Genomic DNA, 23367 nt, shown 5'->3' on the forward strand with positions numbered 1-23367 from the left:
TAAGATTATATGCATGCTTAGGCATTATCGATCAGAAATTGTATTCAATCATGAATAGTATCCAGATATAGCGTTAGATACACTCTTGTTTTGATGACCAAACAATTTGGGTTCTGTTATATTTATCCTGAGCACTGTATAAAAAGACATATGAATGTATCACGGTTTGAATAACCAATCAGAAATGTTAAGTTGTCACTAGGTGCAAAAGTGGCCATGTTGCATTGTTATCTATTATCACACAGAAAAATATATAATTTTGGCTATCTATTTGTATCCCATTTAACACAACATTTCTAATGTTACATGAAATATGATGTAGATGTACTGTATGGTAGGATGAGAGAATGTTACAGGCATAGTTCGGGACAACCCGACGTTACCGTTTTTACAAATGATGTCAGCACGCATTATGTGCTTTTAACGTCACACATATACATCCGATCCAGATTGCACACCCTCTTTTGCTTTCATGCGCCACACTTCCGCGAAAGTAACTTCTGCAGGTAAGTGGCTTTCAGTTCTATGCTGCAATAGTCACTCAATTAGTTGTTCTATACATTATCACATGGGCAACCTATATTTCTCTTATAGAGATTAGACTACTGCAATCCACTCAGCACATTACCATTCCACACAAAGGTAAGATGAGACTTTTCCCTTAATGAATTGGCATCTCTACAGCATGCCTCTTTATAAACATAAGTTGATTGCCCTTGACCATTTTGAGTACCCTTAGACACTTTGTGTGTATTCTATCTCTATAGAGACAGGTTGCAGAAATCTCCAACCAACTCAATTTGACACTTCCACAGAGAGGTACATTTTAATGCATTTTGATCCATCAACCCCATGAAATAGCTTTTATGTATACAAAATAACATGACATTGTTTGATATTTTCTCACAAATTGAAGCCACCACAAAGGCTATTTCCTCCTCTTGAGTCAATTGAAGTTACAGAGGACAACTTTGGTAATTCGAGGACTTCCCTGGGCCAACGGAGACAGTGATATACATTTTTAGATTATCCAATATTCCCCTTTTCACATGTCATGTCAAAACATTACACTTAACAGTTCTTCTGGTTTACTTTAGTTTATAGACAACTGTTAAAGCAAGAAGAAAGTCAAAATTGTGAATATAATGAACACTTTGCTCCTGATGAAGGGATACAACACCCGAAATGCGTTAAGCTTTTTTAATTTGTACTACAATTTGTACTGCATGTGTACCTTTAGTACATCATTTTTTGTTCTTATAATATGCTTTCATTTTTTTAATTGAAACAATTGCTGTTACATCATTTGAAAATTACTACAAGTACGTACGTTTGGAATGTTATACATCTTGAAAACTATCAAAAGTGATTTTTTGTATTATGAAGAAAACCTGACTGACCCTTTGGTTAGTATATAAAGTGTGCAGGGGACACGAGTGTCCACCAGTTTAGGACACTTTCTTTCCTGTGATCCTTCTAAAATGTGTACCTCCAGGAGCTGTGGAAGAGAGCTAATGCTCTGGCCAGACTAGTGGGACCAGTGACTCTGGATTGGAACTCTTAGATTAGCAAAGACATTCCCTGCTTCTCCTAAGCAGATACTTACCAAAAATAGCTACCAGCCATGTTATTACCAAAGTTTAACACGGACGATAACCCTGCACTAGTATTTGTGATGATCTTTAACCCATTGAGCAATGAAGAAGAATTTCTAGAGACTATTGGTCACTAATATTTAGGAATTGTTTTATGATTTAAAGACTATCTAGGAGAAACAGTCCAGTGCCTACTCAAGACCCAAAGAAGTAAAAACATAGGTCACCACCAAAGGCCTCTGACATTTACATGCTTAATGTGCAAAGAGTATGGATCGGATATTTGATAAATGTTGCTTTTCCACTCCATCGTGTTTTGTTAAGCAGCTACCCCAAAATATCCTCTTTTTGAAGGACAGTGTAAAAGTATATAGAAAGAATGTAATTGTTCTGAAAGGATCTTTAGGCTTTGGTAAATTGAATGACTTTCTTTTAATGTATGGTATAACTCGATGTGAAAGAATTTTTGGAAAGTGTCACTTTGAAGCCATTTCTCCATGTTTTTTCCTCAGACACTAGCCTCAATAAAGCTGCATAAGAGTTTCCCTCCTCAACAGTGTGCCATTTGTTTCTCAGTTGTGTTTTCTCAAACTCTTTTAATTGCAATGATGTAAATGATGAAGGTTGTTTTAACCTTTAAGACACAGACAATTATCTAGAGGAAACCTTGCATTTGGGCTAATTTGCATACCCATAATGCCTTGATCATTTGGCTCTGAACTAGGTGTGACCTTCCAATGATGGTGTTTTGTTATTTTCACAATGCAGGTCGAAGGGTTTTTTCAAGTCTTTTTTTATTTCATTGATTTATGACAAGCCTTATACAGCATACAACTAATTATACACTATAAAAATGCATACTTTATAAATCTATCAACATTTTATAGCACACAAAACATTAATATTACACATTCCTAAACCTAAAATCCTTCCTTCTTCTAAAATTAATATAAAATTCTTCAATCAATTTTCATTCCTTGAAAAAGCTTACTGCACTGTGGTTGGCCTCCTAAAAGTCAATAACAGAAAGAAGGAATTGTAAGATATAAGTAAGGTATCATGAACGTACTCCTTAAATAATTGTTCACGCGTATCTCTTAAAACAGGACAACATATAATAATATCCATATCCAGTTTTTGGCCAGTGCAAAATCTGCATACATTGTTTGCACTCTGGCCTCTAATAAAAAAGTATCTACTTAGTATGAATAAGGTTAAGTCTAAGCCTAAGTAAGGACTTCCTTATTCTTCCGTCTGGACAGTCTATCAAATAATCAGGCAAGGCAGGCAAGGTACCTCTTCTTTTGTGCTCCAGACAAAGATCCCCATACATTTTATAAACACTTATTTTTTCACAGGTTTCAATCCAATCCGCCTCAAGAATTTTCCTTTTTCTTATGCAATAATTTGAGTGTCCAAAAATTCCAAAACACCTTTTCCTAAAGTTGGATAGCCATACCACTTTGGGTTTGTTCAAATGTTTAAACATTAAAAGATAGTGACTGGGGTCCTGCTTCAATAAGCTATTCATAGAAACAGACAATTTTCCATTGCGCAAGACATGCCATGGAGTCCCAACCCTTATTGATATTGATATTGATATTTTATTTCTATCGAGCTCGTACACAAGAGTTTCAGAGCATCACAAGGCAAGGGAGAGGAGTAGGGGAGAACAAAACAACGATCTTACTAGGCCCAGTGACATTGAGAATGCGCAAGTGCATGGGAGAGGGGGAGGGGAAAAGTGCATGGAAGGGGGGAGAAGTGGAAACAGATAAATAATAATAATAACTAAATATATAATAAAGGCAACAAACAGTGGTAGTGCAGCCAGCAAGTGGCAAGTGCTGGGTTTAAGGCAGCAGACAGGGTAGGTCTGTTAAGTGAAGGAAGAAAAAGCGGGGATTGTATGGGTACAGATACAGAGCCCAGTGCAAGGGGTGACCCAGAGGCAGTGTGGCAGGGTGGCAGGGTGGCAGGGTGAGCAGGTACCTGGGCCCAGAGGACAGAGGGTGGCCAGGTGCACAGTACCAAGAAAGAACAGATCAACAGGGGAGAGGGGGAGCGAAGGCAGGAGCAAAGAGAAAGGTCTTGAGGTGCTTCTGGAACCAGAGATGCTTCTCCTCAAGTTTTAGAGTGGCAGTGAGGCTATTCCAGAGGGAGGCCCTAGCCTAAAACAGAGTTCTACCCCAAGCTTTTTTCTTTGAAAAATGTCTGACACTGAGGGAGTTGGAGGTAGAAGAGCGAAGAGCTCGAGAGGGGAGGTATTTGCAGTGGGATAGCTGAATGTATTTTGGACCCAGGCCGCAGAAAGCCTTGTGGACAATGCAGAGGGTTTTGCATTTAATCCTTGCATCCATTGGGAGCCAATGAAGAGATTTCAGACCTGGAGAGATATGATCCCAGGGCATGAGGCCAAGGACAAGTCTCGCTTTGCTTCCATGGCCACCAATTTCTTGAGCTGCTTTTGTGCTGGCTCTGGCATAATATGTGATCAAATTCAGGTATAGATTTCTCCCAAGCCTCGCGTGTCTCCAAAGCCCACTGCTCTTGAAAATTCTAAATATAAACAAGTGGATCATCCCCTTCCTGCATCTTCCTTGCCATAATAGCTCCCATATCTGACGTTTCTGGATACAGCACTCGAAGCACTTTCCAGACCGCCGCCCTACAGTAATTGAATGGTGCTCCATCATGAGCCGTGTTCAACGTAGTGACACTCGAGTAACCGGCTCTTGATCAAACGTCATCAGCCCTTTCCCCAAGGATAGCGATTAGGAGACCTTTAACGTCCCCTATGGCTAACGTATTTCCCCCTGTCATTTTTTCTGACTCGTGTATCCATTTCCCAGCACCAGAAGTTAAACTCAGGAGTTTACACCTTAAATTAATCTTATCCATCTGTGGCCACGGTATATACTGTGGTCTGGCTCCTCCTTTCTCTAACAGAGGAAACTGCGAAATCCCAAACTCACATTCATCCCCCATCGTTTGTCAGTTCATAACAGGGACAATAGCTCTGCACTGCCTTCTTCCTGGCAGCAACCTTAATCTGCTCAAATAAGGTGGGGGTCCCCCTCTCACCATGGGATCGCCCTTTAGATCAATCTAGCCGCGTCAGAGATCTGACCATCTTACTTCCTTGTCCGTTGAAAAACATCCTTCAGGACCACATGAGTTACCTCCCTCCTCCCCACGGAAAGTTTCTCTGTCCTCGTCTGACATATCCTGCCCCCAACTAGTGTGGCTTCTCCCCTCTTTGTCTCTATTCAGGGTTAGTCTATCTAAAAACAGCTCTTTAGGCTAAAAACTACATGAGCCTCCCTCTTTATTGTACAACTGCATACTCTCGAGTCAATTGTTTTTACCCTTTCCCTTTAGTTCTTTCTTAGTCCTCATATCATGATAGACTTTATCAATTGTGTCCCCAATGCTTCTAGAGTCAAACTCATCCTCTAGATTTGCTCTAGATGGACCTGGTCTTGGTTCATTTGCTGGGAAGAATTCTTCTATGTCCTCCTAGGCCACTATTGGATAAGGACACATTAATTCCTTTTCTACACGTTCAATCAAGAGCATGTGCTCTCTGCCTTCTTTTTTGTTCTATTTAGTCATCAAACTCTCCTTGCTTCCTTTCTTCTTCTCTTACCCTTTCTTCTTCCTTTCTTTTCATATCTCTTCTCTCATTTGCCCTTCGTATCTCTTTGTCTCTTCGTCTTTGTATTCTTCTATCCCTTAATTTCTGTTTTTCCTCCTCCTCTCTCTTTCTTTCTAGCTTTTCTCGTTCTTCAATTTCCCTCTGTCCGTTGTCATATTGTCTTTGCTCTTCTGCCCTTTCCTGCTTTTTCAGGTGTTCATATTGATACAATTGTTCCGTCTTTGTCTAGCTTTTCTTTTTGCCCCATCTTCTTTTAATCATTCCTCTCTGTCTTTATCTTTTTTGTCATGCTCTCCTCGATCTTCCCTTTGTCTTACGACCTCGATGCTCTTACCATCGAGTTAGGGCTAAATCTGACCACCCATCCATTCATTCTGTATGAGCGCTACCTCATCAGCTTTATCTTTCTCTCCTTTCCCTCTCTTTATTTCCCTTCCTATATCTAAGGATGTACTTTTTCGATCACTTCTCTCCTTGTCACGTCTCTCCTTGTCCCTCAGGACTTTAGAGATCACTTCTTTTATCAGGAATTTTCTCTGCACCCTCATCGCTGATATACGCAGGTGACTCATATGCCAAATTGCTGTACCCTGTTGCTGCCTTAAGCTCTCTTAATGGGTACAATCCGTCATCTTTCTAGCTATTGCCATTTATTTCAGGCACAGTGGGGGGAGCAGAAGGCTCATCATTCCCTCTTTGCATATGTTAAGTATCCAGTCTTCGGGAGGTGACTCTTCCCTTTCCTCCTGGTACATTTTCCAGAGCTCTAAGCTTGCTAGCCTTTTGTCTAACTTTTTTCCTGTGTATTCTGCATGCAAATATGTCATCATATATTGCAAGACTGCCTTAAATAGTGATCCCCCTTGTGGCCATGGCATGAACATCTTATCTGCTGTGCCCTTAACCCATTCTGCACGGTACAGCTTAAGCTTGGGTGCGTGCTTCAGCAACTGCTTTCACAGATGTGTAAGTGGAGTAATAGCCTCCATTTTGACTCGTCACACTTGACTGTCAATACTCACCTTTACACTTTGCACTTTTCAAAAATATGTTTCAAGAAAATAATACAATGTGAGCGTGCACCGACCGTCACAGCTCCAAACCCTCTATATCACATTTTACGTCAATCTATTTATTTCACTAAACACCATCAATTCAATTTCAACAAATAAATAATTAACTCTAGAATCTCATGTTTTCCTTTTCACATTTCTCAATTCCTCTATTATTTCTTCGCCATATATATTTATATAAAACAAATAGATAAACCACAAACAGACAAACCAACATACTCGGCCAGCCACATATGTCTCAGTCTATAATCCTCAAGACCTATCCTCGTCCCTAAAAATATCCCGATTGGGATGAGAGTCATTCTCTTTGGACTGTCTTTAAACAAGTCTGTAGCCTACGTCATCCGCTAATGGGACTTTAGATACGACTCCTTCTGTTACGTGCTATGATGCAGGACACTGGGCTTACTCTTATCGTGACTTTCTTCGTCTCACAATTACTCAATTGCTTGGCTCCTCTCCTCAAGTTAATTACTTAATAACTCGACGTTCATAGTCTCGAGTTGCTTTTTACCCCAACCTCCCTCCGTTACTGATTTCCCCTTATCACTTTCTCCACTCACTACCTATTCACAATTTTGCCACCTCACTCAGTTTTTACTCAACATTCGCTTTTTCGGGTTCAGACGCTTGGGATCGTCGTCTCTTTATCAGCCGCTTAAACATTCCATCCGTTCAGCTTCCTGTAGAAGTCGGGAGGGGATTTCATACAAACCGAGGGACCCGTCTCACCTGCGCTTGCAAGACTAATCTTAAAAACTGGTTCTGCTATCTACAGAGAGCTTCACGTCCTTTCAGTTGAATGGCAGAGGACATCCGATATGGCCAGGAACCCCAAAGCTTACTATCTTGATGGATTTTTAATCATCCTCTGTTACCACGTGAACTGGGTCCTCTGACCCTTTAAGACAAGATAACAATACTTTGAGATGAATGGGAATGCAGAAGTTACTCAAACATCAATAATCTAAACGACTCAGGTAGTTGGCAAAAAGGTTGACTGTTTTAATATCAATTATATAAAACAGGGAGTACAACGGACATCAACGGAAGTCTCACTGCATGGTCTCTCCATAATTTTCATTAAAAGCATCATACTTATAGTAAAAACTTGTAATTGATGACGTTGACCTATGCATTTGCTAACATCATCCTACATGGCAAACTACAAAAACCTATTGAAGAAAGTGATTGGGTCTAAGGGAACATCTAAGTATATGTTCCATACTAGACTGAGAAAGTGGTAGGCTCCTTCACATCAGGTGGGGCAACTAAGCCCTCCCCTCAAACAGGTCACTATGAATGTTATTAAATACATGGCGTCCCATTGGTTACACAACTATAGGGCCCTTAATTACGCAGCCTCCTACCATTGGTTGGCACTCCAACATCCGTCAGTACTTTTCCACCTACGTTTAGCAGCACGCAGGCTGGACTTCCAGGTGCTGGTGAGCTGGTCAGAACCATAGCTTCCCACCAATTAGCATGTCATCTATCATCACCTCAGTGGTCTGCACGTCAGTTGAGGCTTTGAACTCAGCCTTGGAAATGTTCCTTGCTCTGGAGAATTCAGGGGAGTGGAGGCACGCTCTGCCTCCCTGCGTAGGTGTGGTTCGTCATGTTTGTCCAAGTTCATCCTTCCACGTGAATGAAGCCCACAAATTTGAGCTCATGTGTATTTAAAATACTATTTTTTAACAGACCTCTGACGTCGTCCTTGTTTTTGTCCATGCCTTCTGAACAGAAGCTTCGTTCTTTCGCACGATTGTAACTAATGTCTGCTCATCCCAGTACAATATGACCTTGGCTTCTTGGGGCACATGCAGCCTCGCCCTTCTGAGATTCACTCCTGTAATTCAACTGCTTTTTCAACTGCGACACACTGGAAAGGCCTTCCTTTCCTGGTGAAGCTCTGCTATAACACGTTGTGGAAACATCCATTCTTAACTTACTCCTATGTATTTAAACATTGGTGCATGCCGCAGCAATCTATTCACTACATAGCTAGCTTTAAGAATACTTCCTCTGCTTGCGTTTCTGTGCATATGTACACATGTAAAATGACTTGATATCTTCATCATTTCTGTAGCATAAGCTTCTTCATCTTGATGCCAAGATGTCACTTATCCTCGATACTTTCTTGATGCCTTATAGACCCCCTGCATTCTGTTGTCTCTGCATCTCTTCTATATACGTCGGTTCAGCTTCGTGTGGCGTCACCATTCTGCTCTTCCAGACATTTGTTCTGTTTCTTCTGGGATTTCATTCAAATGTTCATCATTCTGCCTCGTATGCAGGTATGGTTTTCTCAATGGGAACCTTGCTTCCATAATTCTGCTTGGTATCTGTATTTTCACTGGTACTGTATGTGTTTCACACTCTGGTTCCCAACATGAAGGCAATATGGGCCAGATGCTTGAGGTGGGGGTACTTGGCTCCTTCTCTACAGTCAGAATGGGGGTGGTACTTCGGGTAGAGGTACTTGGCTCCTTCTCTACAAAAATCTGAATTATTTTCAGTCCTCGAGGCCTGGATGTGTACTACCCTGCTGTGCACCCTCGAAAAAAGGGCTTTCATAAGTTAAAGATAACACATTGGGGTATTTTCAGAACACAAAATTGATGACTTGCAGATAGTTTTGTTTGAAGCGTGTGGTCACTTTTGTTTTCCTCCTCGGTTTAATTCAATATGCATAGCCATTATATTCCCCGTTGACTGGGCTATCTTTAAAAGTTGCAGCAGATTTGTTCTCAGGAAAGGAGTCTTTATGGCACGAGTCTGGCTAGGGTTAACCCTTAAATTCAAATCATTTTAAATTGTTGATTCTCGGACACTGAAGTCACTGATGCAGAATAATATTTCAATGAAAGCATTTCTCTGCAGAAGCAATTTCCACGCACAATTACATGTTATTTTGTAGAACTACAAAACCATGCTTAATCACATTTTCGTCATCCCATTCTGACACAATTGGCCTATTTCTCTTTGCTGAAGAGAATCCTTTGAACATCAGAATAATTGTACCTTTTGGAAATTAATAATTCCACAACAATATCATTTATTAGACAAGCATATGTTTCCCTAAGAAACAAAGCAGTTGTACTGTCCATGGAAAAATATGGCCTTGCTTGTCAGGCATACAACGCTTTATTACATGTTAAACAACATCTTTAGTTAGAAGAGAGGCATGCAGTCCCACATGTGTGATACTAGTTAGCAAACTACCCATAGACCCTTTCATGTTTCAACCGACTGTCCTATTTACATGTATGCGGAATCTATAACTTTCTTAACTCTCTAACTATTCTTGACTGGTTCATTTTTATTACGAGTTTACTTTTAAGAAATCCATTGTTCATACATGCCAATATAAACTTGCATTATATAAATAATTGTCATCTGATGCTTGAGGTAGATGGGACGTTAAGTGGGGAATCCTGTCCACCACCTCCTTCCTGTGCTCTTCCATTTGCTATCCTGCTCACTTTCACCTTTTTTACTTGGGTATGACATTAGAGAGCTCTAGCTCTCTGCCAGAGCTCCTACTACAGTATGTTAAGGGGCCCTGCGGTCAATCAGCTGTTCTGTGATGCAGAAAGAGTCCATCAAGTTGATGGCTCTGCTACAGTGTCAGCCATTATGTAGAAGCTAGCGCATCTGTGTAAACGTGGGAGAGGGGAGACTCTTGGTGCATGTTGCTTAAAATACCTTATTCTTTCCATGCTGATAAATGCTGGTCATAAATTAAACCGCCGCTCCTTGATATGGTTACTATCACTCGTTAAACCACTTCATTTTAGGTAAGTCAGAATGGTCATGACCCTTAACTTCAAATGATAGAATCTGGAGGCTGCCAATGTTATTAATCCGCAATATTGTGCATATTAAGAATGTGTTTCCTTTGTGTGTAACAACTTTGAGCAACAGCATGGAACAATACATATAGTGAATGAATAGTTGCATAATATTATCAGGAAAACTGTATGAAGGATGCAAGGTGCTCTTGTGTGTTACAACTTTGATCTGTGCACTTAATATTGTACTTGTGTGTTAAATCTTGAATGTGCACATATAATGTGGAAATATATTATAGTGAAGGAATCGCTGCTTCGTGATGTAGAAAACATGTTCCCTTACAGATTAGTATATTGGCAAAATTAGTAAAATGTGTTCCATTACATTTTACAAAGTTGCTGCACTATGGGGAAGAGTTATGTGTGTATTGCCAGAAGCAGCTCATGCAATGCCTTGTTCTGGTGTTACACTGCACAAGCCACAAGCAGTAGAAACTGTTGCATGCAGCACAACATCCCTACTTAACCATCTTTAATCCATCCATCCTCTGGGAAACAATTATATCACTTAGAAGAAGAAAGAAGCAATGTCGGATTCAAAAACAAGGCTTTGTTTGTTGCCAAATGTGCCGTGGATTATTTGTGGGAAATGAACGATACGTGCTGGTTACATACATTAAAACACAAAGAAGGCTCCAGAATAAGCAGGGATCTTGGCAATCTGGCAGACAATATGAAGTAGAATTGTTGGGAATGTTCTTCAATGGTAAATCTACAATAAGAGCATTCGCAAAGACAATTGGCCTGCCTATGCAAATGTAGAGGATACACCTTGTTCTGTCCTGTGGGGGGCTTTCCAAAATAAATCTTTCACTAGCAAAGCCAGACCTATTGGTTTTGTCAGCATGTGCTTTCTGGAAAAACAGTTCTCATTCTAATGATCCATCTCTGGTTGAATTGGCAAGTTTAAGAGGGCATATAATTAGCCAGTGATAGACACACCCTACCTTCTTGCATAGCCTGCATGAAACGTGTTGCATATAGTCACAGCCATTGCCCAATGATTACATTTTTCAAAAGTACCCAACACACTGAATGCCCTAGGAGATGGTGTGTTGTTCACATGCTCTGGAAGTCAGCCTCCATTGCCACAATTGTACATTGTATTTGGGAGCGACTCTTTGACTCTTTGGTCATTACCTTAAAAGGGTAGGGGACAGAAACACATTCTGGCTGGCTCTCATCTTTTCTATTATCACACACCAATAATATATTTCACTTTCAGGCAATTAAGGTCGCATAATTGATCTCGCTACCCGACAGCAGAGGCTGATCACCTCATATATCATTGCCCAAAGATAAGAACACAATTTATTTTAATGTATTAGTTAATATATATTTAACCACATGGTTTTAGTATATACAGTTTCACATTAATAATCACATCGTAAATATAAAAATAAACCATTTAAGACGACAAAACATTAAACAATTAACAAATTACAATATAGTAAAATCACCTATCCATAACCACTCCAGATTTCAGATTACATGGGCCTTCATAGCAATTAATTACAGTTTATCATTTCATTTCGTATATACATTTCATTACTTTAAAATACACCTTCAGATAACTGATTTAAAATTTGAATGCACTACGAGTAAAATTTTGTTATAAAAAAACATAAAATGTATATAATTTCCATCTATGAAGAGCGACCATATCATTGAGTGCTCCTGGAATTGGTTGTCATAGGCTTTCAGGTGGTATTGTATGTTTTGACTCTATCTAAACGGTCGCACGTACAAAAAGGTCTAAAAATGCTACCACCAAAGGTTCGAACTGTGTGGTATATTGAGCAGGGTGTTGCAAGGGACAACCCGCAGCACACCCGTGAATAAAAAAAAAATTAAAACAAACAGGGGTTGTGGGTGTGTCTCCCGCACCACCCTGCTTACTATACTTCATAGTATAGTGAGCGGTGGTTGTGGGGGAAACCCCCGCAGCCCCCGTAAAAGAAAAAGGAAAAAAAAAAGAAAAAGACCCGGCGACGCCAGTTCCCGATCACGGAAGTGAAAGGGAACTGCCGCCGTATGGAGACAGTGTGAAGAAAAAGGTAAGTGAGGTTTGTTTATGTTGGGGGTGGGGGTGTGTTGAGGGTGTGGGTGGGGGTGTGTGTTGTGGGTGTGGGTGGGGATGGGGGTGTGGGTATGTACGTGTGTTTGCATGAGAAAGGGGCAAACTTTTGGTGGTTCGCACCTTTCTCATGCAAACTTTCCAGCCGCGGGCAAATCAGCCATGGTCAGATCACGTAGATCCTTTCAGTTAACTATTTGTAATGGTATTTAAACTTGTACAGTTAGCAAGTAGGCGTTTTAGCATTTCCAACTTATTTTCTCCACATAAGCAACACCACCGCTCTGATCGTGGAATACCTAATAGCGCACCCTTTATCTCAAGTGTGTCACAACAATTTAATTTCATAAGCATATATTGTCGTAATATTTTCGGAGACGGATATGCCGTGACATAGACTGGGGTGCTATTCCGCCTCGCGCGCTACTTTATATATTTATTACTATTATTTAACGTGGCTAATTGTACAATATTTGTTTCAGTGCTGTGCTCCTTACATGTCCTTTTCAGCCATGTTTTAAAACTCCTGTTTCTTAGCGCTGACGAAGAGGCCTCATATAAATTATGCCATTTCTTATGTTCCATCATATTCTTTCCTAGAAAGCCCTTTGTTAAGCAATTATCGATTCTTTTGAAGGCTGCTATGAACTGTACTGCAATGGTATCATTTTCTAATATTAAGAAAAAAAAATTAGACACACATTACACTCTTTACTGTTAGATCAGAGATGCTATTGCTTAAATCAAACTCCAATAGGAAATATTCTATAGAAACTCTATTCGGTAGTCTTAACAGTTTACGTAACAATTTGGCCTCAAATTTTGGCATTTCATTTACAAAGTTGTGATCCCCATATCTATGCACCATACAACAGTATAGATTTTACTCTTGCCGTATATATCATCAATACAGTTTTTACCGACATACCCATATTCTTACCAATAAAACAACTTAACATGTTTACAGTGGTTGTGCATTTGCGTTTTACTTCGTCCCAGTGAGATTTCCAATTCAACCTAAGCTAAGAACACAATTGCTCCCTGTATATATATACCTGAAGAGTGAGGAGCTGACTCAGCAAGAAGTGTGAAGTTGAACTTGTGTAGTGCACATAGCAATGTCATTCACAATGCACAAGTGTTTTCATTACTCTTCTCTACAGCTCTTTTACCTGGCATTGCAGACTTGCAACTGCAACCCTCACATTGTATAGTGTCACAGATTGCCCGCTGCATATGCTGCAGTTCGACCATTGTGAGGTTACTCTTGTGCTACTGTAGCACATATGCCTACTGTCCCACAGTGGTCCTGATTGTTTAGGAGAGTACATTACTGTATTTCGTTCACCTGTAAGACATGTACCTCCTTTCTTCTCAGAGTAATTTTGGCTAGTTGAACGACACATTGATGTGCCCCACGAGAAGTGCAAGATGGTCCAATAGACAAACACGCTTCTCACTGCATGGAGAGAAAATAGCAAAGGCTAGGCTTTCAGCATGAGAGCTACACATGAGCATAGATGAAGTTATGCCACATTGTGGCGTTTGTTTCGCACGCACGCCAAATCGCAGAACATCAGAAAGAAGAACCTAAAAGACAAAAGACACATTCTTTGGCAATAAGCAAGAATACTGGTGGATGTTTGTGAATGTTACTATTACCAACATCATTAGTGGTTTGAGCAAAATCATGTGGGTTCCTTGGGCTAAAATGGTATAAAAAGAGAATGGGTGGATCGGTTTAGGGATCACTCCTGCTAGGCAGCGGTAGGAAGTTTGAACTCCAGGTGAGGAAATAGGCTTTAGTTGAGGGAGACATGTACAATGAAATATGCTTCACTTGAGGAAGAGGTTGAACAAAAAATAGTAGTAAGTACAGGGAGAGATAGAAAAGTGAAACAGGATAGGCCATCTGTTTGTCACCACTGCTACTACATCCCAGTGATAAATTGCACGACATTAACGCACATTCATTTTTTGTCATGGTGTGCAGAAGAACATCTCGGATTTGTTAGGAGGCAGGCAGGAAAGTGTACTATCTTAGTAGCCAGACAAAACACTTGTCGTTTGCAGAGTAAAAATGTGTTGGAGATAAGAGAAGATCACATTTAGTGGCTGTAATCAGTCCACACTCTTTTTGTGGCCAGAGGAAATATGTGTTGCTTGCATAGGATAAGTAATTAATTCGTTGGATGGGGGGAAGAGGAGCTTGTTTACATTCTCTGAATGTAAATCATTTTGTAAACAGAGAACATATGTTTTGCTTATGTCTGGAAAGTCTTATTTTTTGGGGTTAAGAGCAAATTATATTCATCAGTCATACATCAATGTGCAACACACATGCAATTCTCTAGTGACTACTCCCAGTTCTAGATTCCAGTGAGCACATGGCATCAGCACAAATTATATTTCATGTAAATAAGGAGAAGAACACCATGTACATTTTTGGAGGGATGCAGGAGATTACACTCAGAGGCTGTAAATCAGTGTGCTATCTTTTTGTGGTGAGACTAAGTACGTGTTGCTTGCAAACTTGTGAATAACACAGCTGTTAGGCAAGGTTGTATGGAGTACCCTGTGGGAGCCTGAACCAGCCTTGACCTCTTGGAAATAGTTAACCCACCCTTTGGTAAAAGCATGTACTACACAAGGTGGTAGAGTGGCTGAGCAGCCAGGCTTATCCCAAAAGGGGTCAATGTGAGCAGTAAGGTTGTTTGTTACACAGAGATTCACAGTGACACCTATCCAAATAAACATTTACACTCAAGGTTTCTTGATTAAACAATTATGAATGTATTTAACGGTCAGTTGAATAAGCCTTCTTTAGAAGGGAGCAATATATAAGTAACACAAAAATATATTTCAAAATTACACTCTCTCAGTTTTTTAAAATCAGGTAATACCCATTTGGGATGGCACACAGATTCCTTCTACACCCTGAGGTGACTTAAATAACTAGGATGCTGTGGACATTAATATATCACTGGTACATTTAGAGCAATACTGAGGTTGTGTTAATTAAGGAGAAGATAAAGGACTAAAAACAATGGTTAACAAATATTCTTAAGCACGGAAGCACTTTTTGAACCCTCCAATGCAAAGTAATTTAACTCTTACCTGGGGGAAAGGCAAAGCACAAAGTCAGAGGTAAGAAGAGTCTTTCAGGGAGCCAGGACAGCCAATATTAGCTGAGCAAAAGTCTAGGTGAGCTGAAGCACTACTTGCAGGTAGGTAAAAAGTCTTGCACAATGTGTTAGAAGTTTTTGTATAAAATGAAACGATTCTAGGGCCACAAGCTGGGATGCTTGTGAGGGACAAAGCTGTAAGCAACTCTGGAAATGCAGCCAAGGCAAGTCTCAACTGAGAACTAGCATGGCTAGACGACAAGAGGTAAGTCCTCTTAGCTTTACAGTACCTTTGGTTAGAAGAATAAGCGCTTTCAGCTGTCTTCTGTTCCTGTGTAGGTCTGCAGATCCTGTTGTTCCTGGGCCTCAGTCGTGAGGACAAGAGGGAGGATGTCTGGTGACTCCTGCACTCTAAGTGGAAGGTCGGCGGCAACAATGGGCAAACTTCAAATCAGCTGCACTTTGCGGTTTCAACGCCATATGACTCTCGCAAATAGCACCACCGCGGTTCTCGGATACCACTATGGACTTTCCCCGCATCTGGGATCCAGCACTTTGTTGAGGTGACTCAGGCTTTTTCAGTCCTGCTTCTTGGGAGTCCGGAGGATCTTCCTGGAGCTTAGGTCCAACTTAAAGACACTCACTCGATTCTGGTGTTCCTCTCCATGTCAATCGGTTCCTGCAGCAGCAATGGAACTACAGCCAGCTCTGAGAGGATTTCCAAATGAGCTCACCTTGGGGTCAATTTGTCCCACCAACCCAAGGGGAGAAGTCGTCCTTTGCAGGTCTTCTCTAGTCGAGGCAAATTCGGAGCTTCAGCACTGCAGCAGGGCTTCACCGGGCAAACCAACAGTCCAGGAGTTGCAACAGTTGTCTCTTCCAAGTTCTTCTTCGGATTCCTTCATCCAGTTGTCAACTCTGCCTTCCAAGCAAAAAGCCTTGCATTTTATGGAGGTGTCTCCCATTCATTCGTAGCCTAGCTTTCAATCACACAGCAGGGGGGCTGTCCTCCTAGGACATCCCTCCAGCCAATCACCTTTAGGTGCATTCCTGTAACCAAGAAGACTAAGCACAGGGAGTTCCAGGCACCTCCCTCGCTTCCTGCCACGCTGGATCCAGAGGCGGGCTTCACCAGGCAATCCCCCCAAACACAAATTGAACAAAGGGACCAAACCTGGTCTGGCGTGCCGAGTAAATCTCAAGAAGGACCTTCCCAACAAGAAATGCCGAAGAAAGAAGACTGGGCCATTTTGACAAAATGGGCACCCCTGGGTGCTTTACTGCATCTGCAATTGCAGCCCGCTGGGATAGACACACAATTGTAGGAAAAAGTAAACCACTGCCACCAGCCATTAATTGTAGAAAGGGTAACATAAAAATGTTACATGAAAAACTAGACAAAGGGGATACTAAGCAACCCCTCCAGCACCCTATTGTAAGATAGTATGTGCTGGGTCTAGCAAGTTACACAATGTAAGTAAAGTCAATTTCACTTCACTGTAGTGAACAGTAGTTTCACCAAGAGAAGGTATTTAAACCTTTGGGAAATCTAAGAGACTTCCCTGTGCCACTGTAAAGATGATGCATATGGAGTTTGTCAGACTCCAAAGTCAAAATAAACACAGAGTCCAAATCACAGGAAAATACATGGGAGATTGGGAAAAAGGTCTCACTCTATCCAGGTTAGAAAGGAAAAGTCGTAAAATCCAGCAAAAAGAGCTGGAGGTCTCTAAGGTAGAAGGGAATTAGCACATTTCTGAGAATTCTCCCTAACAACAGCTACTTAGGAAAGCGAGTGCATTCACAGTCTGTGAATGAGTCTGAAACATGCCTCTTCTTATGGCTACAGCAAAGTGAACATTTAGAGTGCCAACGTGGCATGTAAGGAACACCTAATTTATTCAGCAGAAATTGAATCATACGTAGGATTGACTCATGGGGGAGAAAGCAGAGAGGATGTACATATATCTGTGGAAAAACATGTGCATAGGTGCAGATATGGGATGCTCCTGGTCTCCTCCACCGACACCCACATCAACTGATGAAGAGTCTGCGGATAATATGAAGCTGGTGGTGATGACCCATCTGAGACCATGCAGTGACACATGGAAATCAGGTAAACAGAGGAGGTGAAAAACAAGGATAGGGCCACAGTTACAGAGTCTGGGGAAGTTGAAAGCTAATCTTCCACCTTTGTTCAGGGTCTTTGAAAGAAATCACATCAGATCGGAAAGTGCAACACCTCAGTGTGTGGCAATCACAGCACCAACTGTACCTCCACCATCAGCACCCTAAGTCCTACAACAGCATCGAATGACACATTTTCTTACTCCATCAAGAAGGTCTAAAGCTTGTAAGTTCTTCACACCACAGGATAAAAAAGAGCATCCCACCACCTGCATCTGAACAAAAAAACTGTGGGTCGAGAGGGCCTGGGGTCAAGGTAGATACAACATATTTGTTATTATTTATATTTATTAAGAGTAGGGTTTGTGGGTGTGACCAACTTGCGGAGCAATGTTGACGTGAGTCCCCTTCGCTCTTAAGGCCACCGCAAATATCCTGCTTCATCCAGCCTGATGTCCAACTGGTATCCACATCAAATCTGCGTGTGTTGGACCCAGTCGTGGCGATCGACTGTGATAGACAATCTGCGCCTGATTCAGAAGAAAGGCACAACAACCTTGTCAGCTAGTGAGGCTCTGCACAGCATAAGGTACGGGGCAATATTACCTATAATATGAGGCCCATGGGGAAAGAGAGGAGCACCCTGACCTGGGAATTGGTCAGTGATCATTGTGGAGAACAGAGTGCAACATTCACTGCCCTAACCTGTAGTTGCCTAATGTGAACAGGAAGAGACATCATAACATAGACAGGGGGGCTGCCCCTGGGTATCCCCTGTGGCTTTTCCTATCTGCATGAGGAGGGGAACTTGATGGACACAAGGCTGAAATGCTGTACAGTGCAAAGCTAATTGAACAGCTGGCAGAAGCTACCTCCATTTTGCCTGTCATAAGGGCAGAATCATTCATGGTGAGTTTGAATGCGGCTCGCTGCCCACCCCTCCTGCAGCGCAGCAGTGAGCGTTTTCAACAAGAAGAGTCTGATGATTGAATTGGTGGGAGACCCTGGTCTATTCATGTCGGACGAGCCTGATTTCAAGCACAGAGCACGGACAGTGGCAAAAGTGGCCCTGGGCTGCCCTAGATCGTATCCCTTGAGCGCCTGTAGAAGGACCCCCAGTGATAAGAAAAAATGCATTTGGATGGGCTATGAGAGGGGAAAGCATTGTCACAAAGCACTGTCTGTGGAACGAATAAGAGGGCTACGGACACCACTCTCTACTACGAAAGCACAACACTGAGGCACAGGGAAAGAAGTGTGGGTAGGTGGGGAGAACAGCCAGCCATAGATAAACCTGGTGGTCGGCTGTCACCCGGAGCCTGAGAAAGGGAACACACAAAATTGATCCACCTTGCCGACCAGGAGGGGAGACTGCCTCCGACTTGCCGACCGGGAGAGAAGACTGTCCCCAGCCAGTGCCTGAAACGAAGTGCTACGATAGATCACCACGCCCCTGGGCTGATATCCTATTGGCAGATCAACACCTACTGCCACTGCACTGCGAAACCTTGTACAGAGTATGAACGATACCCATTCCCAAGATGGGTAAGGATAAAATGAAGAAAAACCCCATGCAGAGCATAATTGATCAGTACACAACACCAACCATGCAGATCCGAGAGGAACATGACTCAGAGAGTACCGCGGATAACATGGAAAATCCTCTATCCCTGAAAGACGTTATGGATGCCATTGCGGACTTGCGTGCCTCCATGGAACAAAATATGGGTGGCATAAGCATGGACGTCTCGCTCCACCACCACGATCTGCAAAAGTTAACATCCCGCACTGGCGAAGCAGAGCAACGCATCTCAGACGCAGAAGACGGAATAAGGGAGTTGCGACAACAGCTGCCGAGTGTTAAGTCAAAGCTCAAAACAATGGAAGAAAGGGTGGACGAAGGAGAGGGAAGATCAAGGCGTAACAATGTCAGAATCCTGGGCCTACCTGAAAAAACCGAGGGCCCAAGCATGGAACTTTTCTTAGAGCAGTGGCTCACAGACATGTACGAACTGGACTCATTCTCCAAATTCTTCTCAGTGGAGAGGGCTCATCATGTGCCAACCGGAAAACCAGTGTCTGGAGTTCCACCACGTACTATGATCGCTAAACTCCTCAACCACAGAGATCGGGATGCATTACTTCAGAGAGCAAGAGCCAAGGGCACTTTCACCTACAACGGTTCTGCAATTGCCTTCTTTCCTGAATATATACAAGAGAGGTGCAGAAAGCCAGACAATCATTTGACCAGCTCAAGAAACAACTGCAAGTTCTGAACGTCAAATATGGCCTGCTGTTTCCTGCCCAACTTAAAATCTACCACAAGGGTACAAGTGTCCATTTCACTGACCCGTAGGAAGTGTGGAGGTGGGCAGAGCAACACATTGAAGGTAACTGGAGAACTTTGCGTAACAACAAGAATGGTAACCCACGAGCCCGCCAGAACGGAGACCACCATCGCCACAACCGCCGGCTATAGACCCTCCTGCTGATGTAGTGGAATGAATGCCAAGGTTGACTTTCGACCACATGATGCGCCCCCTCAATTCCATGAGAGAGAAACGGTAAGCCGTCCGCGAAACGCATGACCAAGTGTACCAGGGATAGCATGCATGGCCGCCGAACCGGCCGCCCCTCAGAGCGAATGTCATTTTAATACCTGTAGTGTGAGAACATCTAGGTTGCTGGGGTAACCTATACCATCTATTGGATAGGACCTTAGGTCCCAAGAGGGTATTATCAGTGTTTTGGTTATAGCTGGGAGTAAGTTGTAGTTGTCTCCCGGCTAATGTTCAGGCGACAGATACTTCGAGTTGGGGAGGAGTATGGGGTGGTGGGAGAAGAAGGGACTGTTTATTTTGTTTCATGTATATGATTTTTTAGAGCAGATTGGAGGGAAGAAGGAGTATGTTTGCATGGTTATGGATCCATGAGCCACTTAGCAGGCACCTATCCAACCTGGTCATGCAGCAATACAACGCCACGCGTCACTGCATCCATGTAGTACGATACAGCACTTACACGCACTAACCCTCACCTGATGGTTTCACGCAGAGATGAGACCCAAACCCTGAAATTCCTGACTTGGAAGGTCATTGGGCTGGGCAACAGTATCACGAGATGGCTGGTAATGCAACTCCTAAATAGGCATACACCGGATATAGTATTCCTGACTGAAAGTCACATTGCGGGTACAACCTGCAACCTCTTTAAACATACCAATTACCGCACTGCAATACAGACAGGTTTCACAATGGGCTCGCAGGGAGTGCTCATATTAATGCATAAAAGACTTCCACTCACCCTCTCTAATGATATTCAGGACACTGTAGGCAGATTCAAAACGCCATTGAAACACTATGGAACCAAACTGTGGCCTTGTTGGCAGTCTACTCGCCCCCCACATTAATGACGGCATTGGTCAATGATATAACACCAATAATCGTAAACGACAGGTCAGATATTCTGATCCTGGGGGGAGACTTCAATGAGGTCATGAATGTGGAACTAGACCGCACACACTTAAGAGGGAGAAACCCTAGTACTCATACCAAACTTGCTACTTTTACTGATGCACTGGGACTGAGAGATGTATGGCGCGATGTACACCCTGACTCCAGAGAATATTAATTTCACTCCGGGGTTCACGCCTCACTATCCAGGTTAGATTATTTTTCTCTTTTGGCAACTGCATTACACAAAGCGGTAATGTCAAAATGTCTCCCTAGGGGCATATCAGACCATGCCCCTGTGGTGATGGAGCTTGAAACATTAACACCAATTCCTCCCCCAATGTGGCGCCTAAATAGCTACTACTTGGGATTCCCTGAGCTTGTTGAACACATGCAAATGGTTACTAAATATTATTTTGAGACGAACACTGGATCCGTAGAAAGCCTAGAAACATTGTGGGAAGCGTACACACCAGTGCTCAAGGGGGAGATTATCTCCTGGACATAGGCGCATAAGAAATCACATCAGAAGACATTAGAGGAAGCAGAACAGGGGATTAAGCAAGCAGAAGAGGCGCACCTTATATGTGACCAGCTAGACACGCATAGGTCCCTGATACTAGCTCTGAATCACCTGCAGAATATAGCCCTGGATACCGCCAAACAAGCTCATTGAGCAATGAGAGCTAGGATATACAAAACAGGTGATAAAGTGGGGAAGATGCTGGCGTCCTAGAACGCAGAGACGAGGGACATAGTCAAGTTGGAGTAATCAGACCTGATGGTGCTGATCCGCTCACAACGGATGTAGGTGTTGCAGAAGGTTTTGCAAGTATTATGCGGGGCTATACGGGCCACCAGATGCTCCCATTGATGTCTCCATACTAGACACAATTGCCCTCCCCTCCCTGAGTGCCGAGCAGATAGATAGCTTGGAGAAAGAGATCACGGAAGAGGAACTAATAACAGCAATGACACAGCTCCAATCCGGGAAAACCCCAGGCCCGAATGGTCTGCCAATTGAGATCTGGAGGAAGATAGGAGCAAGTGTGGTGGTCCCGCACTTACTAAATATGTACTGCCACGCGAGAGAACAGGGCTGTTTCCCGGCTGACCTTAGAAAAGCTACCATAATAGTAATACCTAAGGTAGATAAGCCCACAGACAAATGTAGTTCATATAGACCTATCTCCCTTATCAACAGCAAGGCAAAACTTCTGGAAAAAGTGCTAGCTACCCGACTGCAACGTGTCATAACATCATTAGTACACCGAGACCAATGTGGCTTCTTGCCGCATAGATCCACAGGGATGAACATACGAAGACTACATTTGGCACTTCAGCGCATACAGACCCTCCAAGACCCATTGGCATTGCTAGTGATAGACTTTGAGAAAGCTTTCGATTCAATATATTGGGAGGCCCTCTGGGAGATAATGCACCAGATGGGATTTGGCAACCAGTTTATGAGCTGGGTGCAACTCCTCTGCAGCCCCCTCCGAAGCTGAAACCAGAGTAAATGGTTGGCCTTCAAGACCCTTCAAGCTAGAAAAGTGGACGAGCAGGGCTGCCCCCTGTCTGCTCTGCTCTTTGCAATAGCAATTGAGCCTTTAGCTATATTGCTGAGAGATACACAGACATGGAGTGGCTTCCCAGGGGCAGCAGGATGGGAAGACAAGATCTCCCTGTATGCGGATGACCTGCTAATATATCTGAAAGACCTGATGGTCTCATGCTCCATAGTGAATCACCTTCTAAAACAGTACAGGGCCTTTAGTGGCCTGAGAGTTAATTGGTCCAAATCATTACTTTTCTCACTGGGCAGAATTAAAGAACTGGTCCCAGAAAACTACCCCTATCGAATTGAAAGAGACCATTTCCATTATCTAGGTATTTGGATAGCAAAAGACCTGCAGGATTATATGGGCAATAACCTCCACCCAATCGTAGAGAGATTAATGAGGGACGTGCACCACTGGATATCCCTACCGCTGACCCTCTTGGGGAGAATGGCGCTATTTAAAATTATGGTGCTGCCCCGTTTTCTATATGTCCTACAAAACGCTCAACTTCATATTCCATCAAGTGTGTTTAAAAAAATAGACTGTATACTTAGGAAGCTCCTATTGGGCGGTGGACACCCACAAGCTTTGTACACTTCATAGATCTGTGTGGGAAGGCGGTATTGGGCTGCCACAGTTACAGGTCTATTACTGGGCAAGCCAGATGGCCATTGTGAATGACATACTGCATGGCGACATGTCCCTACCGCACGTGAAGGCAGAGATTTGCATGAGACAGAGATTGTCCCCTCTGGAATGTCTGTACCAAAAGACAGGCACAGTACCGACTCATAAGATACTAGCACAGACAACACTAATCTGGGCAGAGACCCATACATTCATT

This window comes from Ambystoma mexicanum, chromosome 7p, assembly GCF_040938575.1.
Source record: "Ambystoma mexicanum isolate Mex_15411 chromosome 7p, UKY_AmexF1_1, whole genome shotgun sequence".
NCBI classification, from domain to species: domain Eukaryota; kingdom Metazoa; phylum Chordata; class Amphibia; order Caudata; family Ambystomatidae; genus Ambystoma; species Ambystoma mexicanum.